The sequence below is a fragment of the Papaver somniferum genome, chromosome 7, assembly GCF_003573695.1.
Source record: "Papaver somniferum cultivar HN1 chromosome 7, ASM357369v1, whole genome shotgun sequence".
NCBI lineage: Eukaryota > Viridiplantae > Streptophyta > Magnoliopsida > Ranunculales > Papaveraceae > Papaver > Papaver somniferum.
In genome coordinates, this window is record NC_039364.1 from 34,845,273 (window position 1) to 34,861,334 (window position 16,062).

Here is a 16,062-nt window from a genome sequence, read left to right on the forward strand (position 1 = left end):
AATCTAATTGGGCATTTAATCCTTCCCAAGGGTTCTCCCCTGATGAAGTTTGAAGACAAAATAAAAAAAATGCTTACGATATGGCTTTCCAACATATTGTGGATAATCTCTTCTCTTGGGAATGACTATTTTTTTTTTTCGTTTCAATTCACTTGATAATGTTCTAGTGATTCGTTTTTTTGGTTCAATCTATTTAAAACCTGGTATGATGCACTTACAATAACGTTGGACTAAGTAGTTCACGAACTTTCTTTGATCACAAGAAATAATTGCTTGAACTTAAACATCCTAGCATGTTTCATCATTATAAATAAAGGACTCTCTGCAATTAAGAATTTCAATCCCAGCACGATGTGTCCTAGTTGATGCTAGAGTCGTCCTCTAATGACCAAGGTTTCCTCGAAAAACATTATTAGGTTACGACTTTGAAATCTTCACTAAGTTATTCATGAATCTTAGTTATACTTTATTTTACTAACCTTACGCATCCTTGATATCCGAATTTTTCTTTTGATCATCGTAGTTCTTATTTATTCTAAGTTTCATCTCTTCTGTTGTAAGGCCATTCAAAAACTATTGATTGAGGAAAAATATTAATAGGAACTACCAAGATTTCTTCGTCTATGACTTTGTAGTTCTGCAAATTGATGTCTAAACTTGATTTAGATTGATATTGTGAGCTTGAACCAATTAGGAATATTTATAACTTTTGAAAAGAGTAAGTTATCCTAATTGTTGAGGTTTTATTGATATATTTTTTTAAATCGAGGATCCCTCAAAGAAAATTGATTTTCATTACCGTGATTGAAACATATTTGGAGGAAATCAAATGTGCTTCCTGTTAGAGGAACCAAGTGCATAGGATCTTGTGAGATCCAAGAGATATAAGTTGCACTACTGAAGCTAAATTTCTCGAAAGGTTAAATTCGTCTCAACTAAATTTCCAGTCCAAAGTCTCATAGTATAATAGTGTTAGTAGCGGCTTAATACAGTGCGGTATTCAAATTGGACGAATTCCCAGGGTTTTACTGCTAGATTGCGGGTTTTAACATTAGCAAAACTTCTTGTGTTTTAAGTTATTTTTTTCTGTATTATATTTTGTATAATATAATTGATATATCACAAGTAGTACGTTAATCAACCTAGATAATTTTTAGCTTGATAGTAAAGATTTTACAATACCCGTTCTTGTTGAATTCGAATATTGAAATATAGATCATGCAAGACTTTGTCTTGATTGGATTCGGATATTGAAGGTTCAAATACATACTAGGTTGACCTTGTAGATTTATATCTTAATTTATCATCCCAAGGATTCCTTATTTTATAATCTTGAACGCGAATTTTGTTTCCGAACACATAGATTATACAAAGTTAATTAATGGAGATCGCATCTTACATTATAACTCGAGGATTTTTAGTTTTAATCATAAAAATCCACTTAATACCATTGTGTGATATCACACAATACAGCCACTTCATTTCATTTTTTTTCTTAACGCTTTGAAAGTCAATAGAAACTATTATATAACATGACATTCAAAGTCCACAGATCTACTAGAGTTTTATATCTTTACCCGATCCATTTTTTAATTACATGTTTATGGAATTTTTTGATCACATTGTACTTATTGGATCATCTCCAAAGGTGATATATTAAAAAAAAAAAAATTACGCCACATAGGAAGTACAAACAGTTATTTAAAAAAAATTTCTCCAACTCTTCAACGTGAAGATGACATATCAATTATTTCATTTGAAAGACACCATCTTGCTTAAACTTTTCTTTTTAGAGGACAACAAATATCTTCCTACTAAACTAAACATATGTTTCCATAAATCAATTCAAAGATACAAAATAGAAATGATGTTAATCAATCATTAAAGAGACTTATGCAGAGAGAAAAAAGATAAAACGGCAATATATCCAAGTCCCTCGTGCACCCGAGATCCGTTTTTTTGGGATGGTTAAATAGAAAAGAAGATATTAGCGTTTTGACACCGACTATTGGAAATGTTTATTCTCTAAACGTAGTTTTCAGAAAATTGTAACCTTATATGCAAATTATTCTTCAAGAAGATGTCTTGAGTGTACATATAAAACACACATATTTACCATTAGAATGCTCTTATACCAAAAAACTACTACTTTTTGGACCATACTTTTCCACCCTACAGGTATCTCACCAAATATCACAACAACTAACTTTCCCGTAGTGCATTTTTTTTTGTACGAACCTTCCATCATTTAAAAAAAAAAGAAAAAAAAAGAGCTCGCATCCTTTTTTTTTCTTTGTTGAAGGGTTTCAATTCCCAATTTATTTAAATGCATCAAAATCGTTCTTTTGTCTCACATAGTCATATTCCAAAAATTAATAAATAATAAAAATCATTGTGATTTACGAGCACTAAATGTTCCAACCTTTTTTCTTATTACTTTTTTTTACTCTCTTTTCACCATATGTTTCAACCTATACTTGGCACAAAATGAAAAACATAACCATTCCGAGGATTTACTTCCAACCTCAGATAATACTATATTCTCATATGTAGCAATTGACATGAAACTGTTCCACAAAAACAAAGTTTTCCACAGCTTAAGGTGGAGTCCATATTTCCACTCGTAACTACACGGAGATTAGAACTTTCGACACAAGAGGAATTAAACTACATGCAAAGTCATTGATACCTTTTTAACTTTTGGTTAAGATCTAGAAATTAACTCAAAAGAATCGGTCTCACTTAGTTTACATCGAAGAAATAGACTGATAATTTGTTAGCCAAATTAGGTTAATAAGATGAAATGAAACTCAAAATACCCAATACTTCAACTTCATATTAAATGTTCTACTTTTAAAATATTTTTCTCCACAATCTGTCTTATTTATTCTCTTTTATTGGTACTTATAATTTTCTTTATATGTACCTCAACAAAGTTTCTCTTGTATTGAACCGAACTATAGTTGGACCCGCTTGACAATTACGTATACATCTGATGAGGGAAATTCCTCTATGAATTACAGCAACAAATTTTATTTGTGTAGCAGTTAATCTTTCTTTGGATATTATTGATTAATGATCTGACAAGCTAAATCTCGAAAGCATAACAATAATGCATATCTTTGAACATATGTTGACCTACGAGTAATGGTAGAGCATATACTACCTGCTATGAATAAGAAATCTTGTATAATATTTTATCATAATAATTTGATATTACAAACTTCTCATCAGTAACACAACAACCATGAAGGAAACGTAAAATGGTTTAATTACGACAAAGATTTACTCCAAAGATATTATAGTCAATGTTACAGTTATCAGTTAGTGGGTCAACGCAAGACAAAGGAAGAAGAATGGATTACAAAAATCAACTTCAAACCATACAAGTTCACTGACATTAGAATTTTTATACAAAGATAAAAACGTGATTGTAGTGTTATAAGTACATTTTTCTCCGCATAATACATTAGCCGTCAATTGCTAGCCAATGGGATAAAATTCTGATATGAACTAGTAAAGAACCACTTATAAACTGAATGTGTGGGAAATTTAATGATCACCTCAGCATGAGGAAATCTTGGGTTCAATCAACAGGTGAGAGCTGATGTGGAGACGAGGTATGATCGCTGGTTTAAGCATAGTAAAAGTGGAGTAAATCCACAAATTGCAAACAGTTTAATCCATTTCTGGGACAGGGCTAGAAAGCATATTAGGTCAAATATTGCTCCGTTCAACTGGATGGACCTAAAGGAACAATTAGAGTCCACATTTTTATTGGGTCTGCTCAAAGACGGAGTGCCTCCAGTAAAAAAGATGAGCCTAGATGGCACTGAAGATATCCGTGATTTTGTTTTTTCCGGTGATGTATCCCCAAGTCGTAGAAGATATCTGGATTATTATTTGAATGCAGTGCTTGAGCAAGACCCCACACTAGATGAATTGGAAAATGACATGATGCATTGTCTGGAAAAAACAACCGATCGAAGAAGCTGAAGCCAACAAATATGTGGATGCGAATGTAGGGGTTGGGGTGAGCTTTGGAACATTCAAGCATACTCAACCAGTTCTTATGTTCCGGATGTTGATTTCACATGTGTAAAAGTTGGTGAGTGGGTGGACTACAAACTGATACGTAAATCTTCAAGTACGATCTTGGACGAATTAAAGGATCTGAGGACCATCTTCTTTTTCTGTGGTATTTATAATTTTCTTTATATGTATCGTAACAATGTTCCCCTCGTATTAAACCGAACTATAGATGGACCCTCTTGATAATTACGTATACATCTGATGAGGGAAATTTCTCTAAATTACAACAACAAATTTTATTTTTGTAGCAGTTAATCTTTCTTTGGATATTATTGATTAATGATCTGATAAGCTGAATCTCGAAAGCATAACAATAATGCATATCTTTGAACATATGTTGACTTGCGAGAGCATATACTACCTGCTCTCAATAAGAAATCCCTTATATTATTTTATCACAGTAATTTGATATTACAAACTTCTCATCAATAACACAACAACCATGAAGGAAACGGGAGATGGTTTAATTACGACAAAGATTTATTCCAAAGATATTACAGTCAAAAATTATAGTTATCGGTTAGTGGGTCAGCGCAAGACAGAGGAACAAGAATGAATTACAAAAATCAACTCCAAACCATACAAATTCACTGAGATTATAATTTGTATACAAAGATAAATACGTGATTGTAGTGTTATAAGTACATTTTTCTCCGCATAACACATTAGCCTCCAATTGCTAGCCAATAAGATAAAATTATGATATGAACCAGTAAAGAACCACTTGAAGCGAGTTCTAGAACTCTAGAGCGAATTTTTATATGTTACAGTTGCTGGTGTCACTGTAATACAGTGGTAAAGTCAATGACCTGAGTTCGAAACTCGTCAGCACCAAATTATTTACCGATAAAAAAAAGTACATTACCAAGTAAATAATTATTCATCTTGTCTATTATTTATCACTTCTCGTTTGGTTCCTGAATGATACATCCAACAAATAAGATCTTAGTGTTACCCATATATGAATGGTCGTTAGAGTTTACATTCAAAATGTTTCAGAATATTTGTTTATTCATATTTTTAGGCATTTTTTATGATTATCACTAATTGTAATTATACATGTTTTTCCAACCAAACAACAGTGCACTTTTTCCCTTCAATGAATGTGTATCCATATCTAACCTACAAGATTTCTTTCAGTTGGTTATTTTTATCATGTTTCCAGAACATACTGTATTTCTAGCACAAGATACAAATGTTCATAATTAAGATAGTATTTAGTCTACATTACTCAATTGATTTTATTTATTTATTTTAAGAAAAAGGCAATACTTAGATAACAACATATATACGAATTTATTCTCTTTATTGTATCTTTTGGTAACTTGAAAGTGTTCATTTGATGTAGAGGAACTAAATTTAGGACATGATTGACCATCAATGTCCTACTTGCTTTACTCATAACTTTTCCCCTCTATTTTGCTAACATATTCTTCATATCATTAATGAGATTATTAAATTAAAAAAAATCTTCTTTTTTAGAAATAATAGTATTCCCAAGTACTTCTCATTTTTATTAATTGCCTGCACATTCAAAATGTTGATGATATCTTGAAGGGTGCATTGCTCAATTTATTCCTAAAATTGATTCCACTTTTCTGGTAGTCTACTAATTAATCATATGCAAAATATGTTCATATCGTAAAAGAATTCATTTGTGATATTTATATGAAATCTTCTGACGAAACATGATTATGTCCTCCAGAATTAGCTTCGAAATTTGACGAGCCATCTAATCTTCTGACAACATGGCCATCATCTCCGATAGAAGCTTGTATAAGCGGCCTTAACTTATTTGTAACAAAATATCTATTAAAATCAATGAAACTCTTCATCTGCATTTGGACTATTTAGTTGAAAAAAGAGAGCAAATAAATAATATTTTGGACAAATTTTCTATTTATGCTTCTATATTGCATATCTTGCTCTTTGTTAGTTTTCTCGGCCCCCATCTTAAAACAAGATTCAAGCAATTGAATAGAACAAAATGAGAAAGAGAAGAAAACTAAATTTAGATATCCTCGGAGAAAAATTAACAAGAAAGAAGAAAACAAAATAAAGATTCCAACATAATAGTGAAGTTATGACATATTATACTTTGATTATTGTAAAACATAAAAACTTATCTTCAAAAAAATCACAATACGAGAAACAAAAAGTAAGATTGAGATCATACTTCCAAAATAAATGAAGTAGTTATAGAAGAAAAAAAGTGGAAGAAAATTAGAAATTGAAGCAAAAAATTGAACTTTAATGTTAGAGAATTTCCTTTAATGCAAGTCCTTGGACGAGAAATTGGTCGTTACTTGACTACAATAAATGTCTTGAGTAAAAACAACTCTCCAAAAGATTTATTGTTGGTGTTTTATAATAGGGATTACTGGAGTTTAGAAAGAAACTTATAAGTAAAACTAGAAATGATATTGACTGGTCAATATTTAGCGGTTTTGGGTGCTAGCCACCGCATATTTACTGAGTTTTTCCAACAATATAATTGTAAAATTAATGGTGTCGTATATAATATTCTTCTTCACAAAAGCGACGTAACTTTTCTATATCCATTTCCCTCATACTTAGATCATCAGTCGTCATCAACCTATTATTAGGAAAAAAGAATATAAAGAAATTGATTTTAGTTACAAGTATTATATTTCAAATGGTTTTTGATGGAATAAAGCTGGTACCGGTTCATTTCATACTATAGCTACACCACTAAGCGTGTACTCATCATCTAATCATAACCAGTTATCTTTTATTCCCTACTGAATATTTACTTTATATATGAGTTTTAGTCGTAAAAATCCACTTAATAGGAATGTCCGAAATTTCATACAATCTACCCACTTTATTTCCTTTGGCTCTTGACGCTTCAATTTTCAATAGGAATCTATCACATAACATGACATCCCAATCCGCATATCATCATAATGTCTTGTTTCTCTACCGGATGCAATCTTAAAACTCACACTCTTATAAAAAAAAAATCGAGCTCATTGTACTTGTTATCTTCTACATTTTAAATAAAAAATTGTTAATCCACATAGGAAGCATACACAATTCTTAAAAAAAATCATCTCAAACTTTCTAATGAGAAGATAACGCGACAATTTTTTTTTAGAGACATCCTTTTTTTTAGAGGTTCAACAAGGGTATATATTCCCATTTAACTAAGCATATTTTCAATAAATCCAATACAAATTTTGAAAAGGAGAAGGTACCAAGTACACCACTAACTTTTTCGTTCGTGAACCTGTATGGAAAAATTCCTTGGACGATCTCAAAAATCAACATTGTTAGAGCATTGCTAGGTTCAACCCACCAAACGTTGGTATGTCAAATTTGGTTATCATATTTTAGTATCAAAACTCAATTAGAGTCGCTTGATTAAATGTACTAGAGTCAACTTCGTTTAGGTTAGACTAGAAAGTCTAAGAATGTTGAGACATACAAGTATTACCTTGAAAACCTGAAGATCGTGAAGACATACCGACTACAATGAAGACATCATCCATCCACTTGAGGTTAGTGATACTGACTTGACTTGTTTCCGTTCCTATTGCTATTTTAACGTCGTTTAAGATTGAAAACATAACATGTGAAGTTATATTTAATACTCTAGTACTAAACTTGGTCATTTTATTATGATCAATTTAATTACGAAGTACAACATTTATCTTTTGAACTTCATAAATGCGACATCGACATAATCTATATAACTCGTTACTTGATTATGTATTGGATATATGTGTGATTTCATCCTAGGAAACTATGTTTGATTACATATGTTTAAAGGAAGTACATATACGAAACTTGTTTTGTAATAAAAAAGAAATCAATATATAGGCGTTTAGGTCATATCTATTACATGACCAAATCGAACCTAAGGTGAGAACTTTAGTAGAACCGATCTTAATAACTTATATTGAGAGTTATGATAAAACCGATCCTTACCTATTTTATGATACATGGTAGAACCAGTCTTAAATTATATTGAGAGTTATGGTAGAATGGATCCTTACTTATATTGGGATACATGGTAGAATGGATCCTTACTTATATTGGGATACATGGTAGAATAGATCCTAGCTTTTGTTGGGAGTCTTAGTAGAACCGATCCTATATGTTGGGAGTTGGGGTAGAACCGATCCCTACCTATATTTGTAGACTTGGTAGAACCGATCTTAACCTATGTATTATTGATACTCAAGGTGATCCAAACCGAAATATTATTTGATACTCAAGGAGTCATGGTAGAACCGGTCCCAAGAGAAAAAATGATTTTCAACATTCACATATTACTTACTGTTTTGTGTGAGTTTGGAACTAGGGTTTGCTAAATAAGAAAGTTCCAAATGTCGACATAATTTGAACATGTATATAATTCTTATCTTCAATTGTTCAAAGATATTATTTGATACTCAAGGTGATCCAAACCGAAATATTGAGAATCTTTTAATTGAGATTTTTGAATAATATTTTTTTGATTTTGCAGCAATCAAATCATATGTTTTGAAAAGCTCTATTAGTTAAGTACTAAACTAATATTAGATATTTTCTAAAAAGAGATTTCGGAATTACAAGTTAGATATTAGTTGGAAATATGAAAACCGAAATAAGGTACTTTTTTCATATCTTGAGAATATTTCGATTTTGGAATTTTCTTGTTTTCCAAACAACCATGGTCTATAAATAGTTGAGTTTGCATTTCTTGCAAACTATCCTAAGAGCCAGACAAACTTCATTCGTGTTGTTTCTGGTGGAGCCGTCTATCCGGAGAGGAAAATACCCTAACTAAGTTAAATCTTTTACGAACACTCGTTTAAAGACTTTTGTGGGATCAAGAACATTTACGAATACCGCCGGTGAGAAACTAGATAATTGGAGTTTTTGATTGTTGATTTCATTGACTAACAATTGTTGAAACTTTGATTGCACCTAGTTTGATTATTCTTGAGAGCCATTTCTTCTAATATAAGGTCAATCAAACTAGATCAAAGTATTGACTCGATCTTCAAAACTTTTTTTAGAGTTGAAGACAACTTGTGATCATCCATTATTAACAGACTCCATTTTGTGTGTGGTCGATCAAAAGTGGAATCAAGTTTGTGTTGTGCAGGTACAATAGAAGGCAAGTGAAGATTTTGAGATAAGAAGATTTATCTTATTAAGTTTCGTATCTCGTGATTGGTGCACACATCTTGATCGGCTGGGATCCGACTTAGATCTGATTTTTCTTTGACAGATTTGATCATATAGTCATTTAGATCGGCAACTATCATTTGGTGGTATTCTTCAATATCTGGATCTGATAGTTGAGAATCTAGATCTGATTTTCGGATTTGGATTGATCTTACCCGACAAAGGAGTTTACTAGTTTAAACCGAAGAGCCTTTGTCAAAACTCAATGAATCTTTTCTTAAAAGATAATTGGAGTAGTTACCAAACAACTTTATTCCTTTACTGTTTGGAAGACGATCAAAAGGATTTGAGTGCTTAACACTTTACACCGGTAAAGCAACTCAAGATAGTGATTTTTATCTTGGGATTCACATGCGTTGGCCAGGCGGTTGTAGGCGCAGGGATACTGAGGGAACTAAGTAACTAGGGGTAGATTACTTGGTATCAACTATACGAAGTTGGATTTGTTCTTTGTATAGCGGCTTAATTCTGAGAGTATTCAAGACTGGACTAGGTCCCAGGGTTTCTCTGTATTTGCAGTTTTCTCGTTAGCAAAATCTTGTTGTGTCGTTTACTTTACTTCTGCATTATAATTGTGTTATTATAATAAAGTAAATAACACTTGTACGTTAATCTTAATCGCTTGATATTGATCATATAGTAAATTCGTTTGGGCCGTAAATATTATCAAGTGAATATCTCGAAGTTATATTTTCTCGACTTTGTCTATAGACGATCACTTCAGATATCAGACTTATAGGTTGAAACGAAAAGATTGTGGCGTATTGGGTACCCTCGATATTTCAAATTATCCAAGAACAACCTAGTCTATAATCAAAGTGCACAAACCGAATTCAAATAATAGAAAGTCTTGTGATCTATATTTCAAGATACGAACTCACAAAAATAAGTCCTGTAAGTTCTTTACAGTTGAGCTAAAAACTATCTAAGTTGATTAACGTACTTCTTATGACATTTCAATTATAAAGATAAACGACATAATGCGGAAAAGAAATAACAAAAAATACCAAAAATTTGTTAACGAGGAAACTACAATCTTGTTGAAAAACCTAGAGACCTCGTCTAGCTTGAACACCGCACTGAGTTAAACCGTCACAAACACTATCAGACTTCAGACTGGGATGTAGTTGAGAGTGAATCGACCCTACAAGCAAATCAGCTTCAGTTTGCTTATTATGTATCTTGGATATCGTAAGACCCTACGTACTTGATTACCCTAGCTTACTTCCTTTACATTCCTAGAAGTTGCTTCTACTGAAATGAGCACTTTAAACTAATCTATCTCAAATAGATAACATATTTATTTCCTTCAGAAAGATTTGCAATCAAGGTAATGGAAATCTATTTGTTTTTGAAGGATTTTCAAGGGTAAAGAAGATATCAAGAAAACCTCAAAAAATAAGGATGGCTTAATCTCTTCAAAAGTTTACAGAGATTTTTAATCAATTCTACCTCACAAGATCAATCTAAGAAAAAATATGAATCTTGTGGAATTACAAAGACAAAGAGAACTTTATAATTTTTATCAATCTTACTCCTTAATTGGTCGTATATCAGAAGATACGGACCTTAGAATAGACAAAAACTATGATCATCAAGATAAGATTCTGGATATCAAGAACTATCAGGTAAAAGATAGTCTGACCCAAATTCACGAATCCTTAGTGAAGACTTCAAAAGTCGTAACCTGATTATTTCTCTAGGAATCTTAAGTTTTTAGAGGACGACTCTGGACGCAACTAGGACTCAACATGCCAGGACTGAGATTCTAGTTTGCATAAAATCCTTTTTTTATAATTTTGAATAAGGCTAGGCAGCTTACCATCAGAGAAGAATTCGTGAACTAGTTTTTGTGTTTACAAATTCTTTGATACCAAGTAAACTAAACTTCTCGATATAGATTGATCATGTAAGAATTTTACCTTGAATTACAAAGAAAAATATGTACCCGTTATTTATCGACGTAAGCCCTATGAACAAATAATTAGATCAGGAACAATGGTTAAGTTGTTCGTGAACAATCAAACAATATTGGAATTTGATTATTGTTAAAGCCAAAAATTTTATGTACTGGTCAAAACATTACGCGAACAAGTTTATCATCTCGGAGTTCAGGAACCTCTTAAAACTACACAGTTCGTACGTGTACGTGAGTTAGAAAAAGTATTCAGGAACATTCTAGAAACACACATTTCGTGTGCTAGCCAAATCAGTTCGTGCATGTGAGAAAATAATCGTCAAATATAATATCATAGTTCGCGCACTTCTCATATCAATTTGTGAACGTGAATGTAACTTGATGTCTCCTAGGACTAGGAACTTCTTACGCAATTATGGTTCATTGAACAATAAATTGTCCTCATCCTCATGTCATAAGTCCTTTAGAACATTCATTGCCTGTATTTATATTTCGAGATTTGTCAAGTATTAGCTTGAACATCGAAATTTCTTCTTTGTAATTTCATCATAATAATAAAGTCATACGATATTGTTTCAGTAGATTGAATGGTACAAAAAATGAGTAAATAGGATAGTCAATCTTCACATAGCTTTGTTGATGAAGTCGTCGTAGATGTCTTCTTCATTCTTCAATCTTCAAGGGTCAATTAGTGAATTCTGATACTCAACTATCATGCTCTAATCCTAGTCCGAGACTTGCTTTAATAGACTATAAATGAAGATATAGTTTTGTGAAACTAACATTGACAACAAACAAAGATACCAAAACTTGTTAGACCGAACGGTGCCATAACAAAGGTAAAAATAGAAATGATCTTTAATCGATCAGTAAAGACACATAAGCAGAGGGAAAAGAGAAAATAAAAATAATATTCCATCCGCTTCTGGAAAAGAGTTATTATTTCTTTTTCAGTTTGGCTCTTTAAGCTAAAATGAAAAAGTGATATTATCTCTTTTCTAAAAACGGAGATAGTATATCCAAGTCCCTTATGTACCGAAATTTGTTTTCTTGGATGGATTCAAATCGTAAAGAGGATATTAGTCAGTTGCTACTGACTTTTAGAGACATTTATATTCTACTATATGAAAACTATACTTCAAGAAGATGTATTCGGTGTGGCGCCACATACGAAACACACACGTTCAGCACTGAAAAGGCTCTTATGCCCCTTCCTATGAGTTTGGAAAACATGATTGTTTGCCATTTAAGCACCCACTATGGAGGGGAAAAACTAGCAAACTTGCCTGGCTAAGTGACAAATTTGCCACTTAGCCAGGCCAAGTCAAGTTTCTACCAAGCGGTCAAGTCTCGACCGTTCGATGTAGTTTACACTGTTAGGTGTTAGATACACCGCTGCCGGGTTTTGTAAAACCGGCCGGTTTAGTTTGCACCGTTGAATAGAATCTGATCCAACGGTCATAAATGTTCCTCCCTATAAATACCACATTCCTCTACCATTTTAACTCACACCTTCTTCTTATTTTCTTAGATTTTCCAATGGCTCAAGACATGTTTATGGCTCAATTCATAGAAGAGGAACATGCGGCCGAAAATCAAAGAGTTGCACTTCGAGCTGGTGTGCAAAATGAATTAAGAAGATCAAATAGTTGGAGAGTTGCACAACAACTCAATTTTAGCACGTTCGAAGATGAATGCATCTGCAGGAATTAAGTTTTCTACATTAATCATCCAATCGTTGATGGCGCATTACGGCTAATTCCGTTTTGGGAACGCGTTTTAATGAAATTTGAAGAAGAAACAACAAACCTCTACAATCGGAATTCGTTGGTGTTGGGTGCTCGGTTCTCCATAATTTCCAAGAATGTTAACAAGTATATTGGTATGATAAGGGAAGAGGCTCGAAACAAGAGTAGTGGTGAAACCCTGCTGGAGATTGATTAAAGATGTCGTGCAAAGTGGCTGTGTGACAACGGAGAGAAGTTCCGATATGCAAGTTGTTATGAAATCTTAAAAGTGTTGCCCCAATTTAATCTAGCTTATCAATTCTAAGTTCTTAATTATAACTTATGTAGAAAACTTTAAATGAAGATTATTATTTATCAAACAAAAGTGCAATTACAATAACGATTTAAACAAACCACGAAATAACAACTAACAAAAACAACTAACAAAAACTCTCAAACTAACGATTACCACCAAATACATAATCCCCTAAGCATGTTGGATCTTGTGAAAACTCATTATTTGGACTCTGAGATGGTGGTTGAGTAACATCAGGTGAGTCATAACCTTGAAATAGCACCGGAGGCATTGCAGGTGCTTGAAATCGGTGAAATGCTGAACTTGTTGGGGTATAAATCACGGATTGCCTAAATGCATCCAAATTGACGTATGCACCACCAGGAGTAAGTACAGGACCTTGAGGAATGAAACCAAGAGGAGACTGTAAATCCGTCTTCAAGTTTGCTGCTGTTGGTGGTATATGAGTCTCTTCCACCATAGTCTCTTCCATCGGAGTGTCATGACGACTTCTACCACTTGCACGACTTCCACTTGCACGACTTCCACTTGCACGACCTCCACTTGCACGACCTCCACTTGCACGACCTATTGTATTGCTGTCACCGGACATTTGAGAACTTGACCCTAACGGAGTCTCAGGCAATTCGTAACTCAATTGATAACTCAATTCATCCCTCAAAGCATGCATCTGACTCAAGTTAAAATTGCGAAATTGATTGGTAAAATGCGCAAACTTTTTGAACTCGGTCTGATACTCTTCCTTTGTTGCATCCACATCATCGTATAGATAGCTCTGCTGCATACCTTCACTAGTAAGTGGAACTGTAATAACATCTCCACTCAGTGATAAAGTCTGGACTTCCTAATACAATGGAGGCATATGTGACCCCATTTGGGTGCTAGGGTACGTACATGGTTCGCCCGTCCGTGGTGGGGGTTGGGATGGAAGATCTGTAAGTGGCAAATTTTCAATTGCTGGAAAGTCAACACTACCTAAGTTTTGAGGATGAACAACAATATTTAGCTTGCATACCAATTGTAGTAATCATAGTCATTTTCTGGTTCTTGGATAAAATCTTCAGCTTCTTCCCAAAGTTGTCCATTATTTATCAACTGTATCCAATCCTCATGTGAAATAATTGAGCAAGGAAACGGGTTGATTGCTTTTACCTTTCTTCCTTGTAACTGAAAAAGATGTCTTTCTCCGTAGTACAAAATAGCCTGACCACTAACTGGACTGTAAAACACAAGTCTCTTAAGGCTTAACCGAAGCATGTCTTGAGTAGGGGTGGGACTTGGGTTGGGTCAACCCACCCAACCCATGCCCAACCCGAACATTGGGCGGGCATGGGCAATGTATTTTAAACGTTTGGGCAAGTTCAGGTACAATTTTAATAAACCCTAGTTAAATTTAGGCAAGCATGGGCATAAATATTTGTAATCCGAGCAACCCACCCAACCCGAAGAACTATAATATAATTATATAAACGATTTTTATAATTGGTAGTATTATCTATTAAGAGCAATTTTAGCCATTATCTTCAAACCTAATAATGAAAATATAAATCATATCTATCTCATTACTAATTCAATATGAAATTTTTTTATATTATTGTCAATAATCATAAGTTATTTGGAAATTTAAGCTAAATACAATAATTAGATCTTATAATTACTAAAATTTGTTATCATCACATTTATAAAAATAAATTTTAAGACTTAAATTAAGGTCATTAGGTTTTCTATGTGTGATATATATGAGTCTACTAACTAACCCATTTTCACCGAGAACACCATCATCTATTTTCTACACAAAATTGGTTAAATAGACCAAAATCAATAATTCCTGGGTGAAAAAGACATGTAAAATTTGATACTGTTTAAATGGACGAGAATGTAAAAATAGCCAGGATGGAAACAGTTTCATCCTTCCCATTTTAAAATATTTTTTTTTATTTTTAATTTACATCAGGATGCATCTAGTTTCATCCTCGTTATTTTTTTAAGTTTAAGCTAGGATGAATCCAGTTTCATTCTTGCTATTTTTTTGTGTTCATTTCACCCTTACTAATGTTTACTCGTCCATTAGAACCATGTTTTAAAAATATTTGGACAATTGACCCAATTTTCGTATTTTCTATCAAGGAGCATTAGTGCATTACCATATTAGCATGGGTCAACCCGAGGAACCCGAGGAATATAACTTGGGTGGGACTTGGGAAGCACCTCCACGGGTTCCACAGGTTCCATGGGAAATCTGGGCAAAGGATTTCTACCTTGGGTCTGCCTCGGCCTAACCTTCCAACCCGACCAACCAACCCAAGTCCCACCCCTAGTCTTGAGCCACCGGGTCATTGAACTCATCTATTATTGTATACGGCGCTGGCGTAATGTTGATACTAGTTCTGCACACTTGTTGCATCCTTTGCATAGCAAAACATTTTGACCATCGTTAATCTGGTCAATCCAATTATCATCTTTGTACTTGAACATGACTGGAAAAATTAATCGTTTATCATGAAGATCAGGTTCGCTGATCGTAAAGTAAGTATACCACCAATACTGAAAAAGAACATTGACGACAATTGATGTGTTAGTACATTTCACCACTGAAAAATAACATTTATAATAAATTTAATACATACTCATTACCTCCAATATGACCCAAAATGCATTTAAGCTATATGTCTTCTTAATTGAGCAATCACCGAGACATATGTATAGCTCAGCTAAAATTGCAGAACCCCAATCATAATTTGGCGCTTTATTTAAATCTTGTAAAGACTCCGGAAAACCAACTAATAACACTGAGGTAGCATTGGGGAAAA